This window comes from Nyctereutes procyonoides, unplaced genomic scaffold, assembly GCF_905146905.1.
Source record: "Nyctereutes procyonoides isolate TBG_1078 unplaced genomic scaffold, NYPRO_anot_genome, whole genome shotgun sequence".
NCBI classification, from domain to species: Eukaryota; Metazoa; Chordata; class Mammalia; order Carnivora; family Canidae; genus Nyctereutes; species Nyctereutes procyonoides.
The window spans coordinates 36,790,329-36,793,274 of NW_026575121.1; the positions used below are offsets into that span (position 1 = coordinate 36,790,329).

The 2,946-nt window shown below is 42.3% G+C and overlaps 1 pseudogene; it reads right to left on the reverse strand.

The window, feature by feature from the left end:
• Positions 1-257: 257 nt before the first annotated feature.
• On the reverse strand, positions 258-909 carry LOC129516602 (dynein light chain 1, cytoplasmic-like; annotated as a pseudogene).
• Positions 910-2,946: the final 2,037 nt, after the last annotated feature.

Here is a 2,946-nt window from a genome sequence, read left to right on the forward strand (position 1 = left end):
AGGCTTTCTGTACTTCTTTAGAGAACCAAAACAAAAATGGTCATGCCCATGCTCTGATATCTGGCCTCAGAGTGGAAAGATTGAGGTATCCTCTTTTCAGTAAACTCTCAGGGATAAGCAGTCTTCAGTTTTGTGTGTGTCAAACTCTGCAGACTCCTATGGTGCATGCCCACACCAATCCTCCTGGGAGAACGTGGAGGGTCCCCTATTTCTGCACTTACAGGGCCCTGGCAAGGAGACTGGTAGCCTTTTTTTTTTTTTCCCCAACAGATTTATTTGGAAAGGAATGGATTTTGAGGAGAAAAAACATGGGGCAGAGGTATGGAATAGAAAATAAATACAAATGTAAGCTGTTTTTATAATTGTTTTATAACCACAACAAATTCGTACAGAGAATGCCCTGTACAAAACAACACAATAAAGGTTCAAAGATCGAGGTGTTCCCCTAGGCAAGGCTGAAGATTTCAGTCCCTGGTATTTGGAATTTAGGCTGCAGTCCTTGGTTTTGGATGGATCACTGGGTGTGTGACACAGTCTGTGCTTTTAACCAGATTTGAACAGAAGAGTGGCCACTTGGCCCAGGTAGAAGTAGATGAAGTGTTTGGTTTCATGTGTCACATAACTACCGACGTTCCTCCCCAGGATGCAGGGCCAGGTGGGGTTGTACTTCTTGTCAAACTCCTTCTTAATATGGGCCGCAATGTCCTTCTCTCTGTTATATTTCTCCAAGGCCCGAGCGCACACTCCACCGAGTCCTGCTGCATCCCCTCCGACATATGGGCGTTTTTGGTCACCGCCTTTCGGTCGCACATGGTTACCGAGGAGCAGGGGGCGGCCAACTGCAACGGTCTCCTGGGGCAGGGGCTGGCGACGCTCAGACCCGGCTGGAGCTACGGTCGCTACCGAAGCCGTGGCGCATTTCTGTGAGAAATGAACACAGGGTCTCCTGCACAGGTCAGAAAGAAGACCCTCGTTTCAAAATGTGGCTCTGGGAGACGTCCAGCATTGCCCGCAGCAGACGCCAAGGACACGAGCGACTCTATAAAGAGACTTTTGAAAACGTGTACATGAGGAACGTAGCCCTCTCCAAATCAAGGATCTTTTGGACCTGGCTAATCAAGTGTTTGAAAACTGACATCAGATTTCTAAATGTCTGTCGGAAGACACTAATTCCTTAAATGAACTACTGCTATTTTTTTTTAAATCAAAAACTTTTCATTTCAGATTTTAAAAAGGGTAACTTTTTTATTGCATTTGCTGTTGTGTTTCTATAAATGACGATTGTGATGCCAATATGACACAGCTTGTGAATGTTTAGTGTGCTGCTGTTCTGTGTACATAAAGTCATCAAAGTGGGGTACAGTAAAGAGGCTTCCAAGCATTACTTTAACCTCCCTCAACAAGGTATACCTCAGTTCCACGGTTGCTAAATTATAAAATTGAAAACACTAACAAAATTTGAATAATACATTGATCCATGTTTTGTAACAAGGTAAAAAGAGAGAGAGAGAGAGAGAGAGAGAGAGAGAGAGAGAGAGAGGAAGTCGTGGTGCTGCCTGGAGGGGAAGGTAGAGGGTTCCTGCATTTTAGTCCTTTGCAGGGTCTCCACCTGGAGAGCAGTCACCCAACTAGGCCATGACTCCAGGTTTTTGGAAAACCAAACTTTACGGAAAAGCCCCCTCCCCCCATCCCCACCCTAGGTTCACTGTCCATAACCAGTTGCCCTGCTTCAATAGTTGGGAACTCTACCCACTCAGGCACCCTTGATCTTTCTGTGACTCCAGGGATCCTGAGACCACACTGTCCCAACAAGAATTCTGCTCCCATTTCACCACTTGAGCACCTTTCAGGTAGAGATGTCTCTCACTGGAGTAGATTTCTAAGGGTTCCGATTTTGCGTTCTGGGGCTATATCACTTTCCTATAGCCAGCTTACGGTGGCTACCCCCTCCCCCCACCGTTTATCTTCAGATATACTGCTTCAGATTCACTTCTCTACAACTCCTACCTTGCAGAAAGTGGTTCTACTTGTATAGTTCCAGCAATTCATCTCAGGTTGAATTCATTGGTGTTCAGAATGATTTGATAGTCACTAGCTAAATTCAAGGGACCAGATGAAACAAGGTCCCCTAACTCTTCCACCATCTTGCCTCTTCTCTGAGAGAGGATCTTCTTAAGTAGGCTCCACACCCAGCACGGGGATCAGAAAAGCCAAAAGCTGGGCTCTAACTAAAGACCCTGAGATCATGACCTGGGTGGCAATCAAGAGTCTGTCACTTAAGTGACCAAGCCTCCCAGACACCTCAGCATTCTATTGTTTAAAACTGATTTCTTCCCCTCAAATATATTCATAATGTTCACATTTTCTATATGTATGAATATATTTCTTCTCTAAAAGCATGACACTCCTCAAAAATATTAATTTAACTATTATGCATTTTACTGGGATGGCCTTTATCGCTATTAAAGAAAACCTTTAAATTTTGTATCATGCTTAGGAATCTGTTTTCAGTAGACAATTAAAATAATAGAGTTTTGTGTATGAGACTTTTTAAATGTATGTAGACATTTTTACTAATCTATCACTGTTTTGTCAATTTCCTACTTGCTTCCTCCTTGCTAGAGAGATCCTACTTTAGCCAGTCTCTTCTCCAAAATGCATGACTTTAAAATATTTTATTTTATTTATAAATATAAAATACTTATTCTCTTTTAAGATTTTTTATTTTTTTGTTTGAGAATTTAATTTACCTACATTTTATTTAAAATCTGAAATGAGATACAGAGTTAAGATTTTTCTAAGATTTCATTTTAGAAGTTTTAAATTATAGCAAAATGGAGAGGAAGGTGCAGAGATTTTCCAAATACTCCCTGCTCCTGCACATCCATAGCCCCCCCATAATTCCTATCTCCCACCAGAGTGGGACTTCTGTTACAATTGATGGAC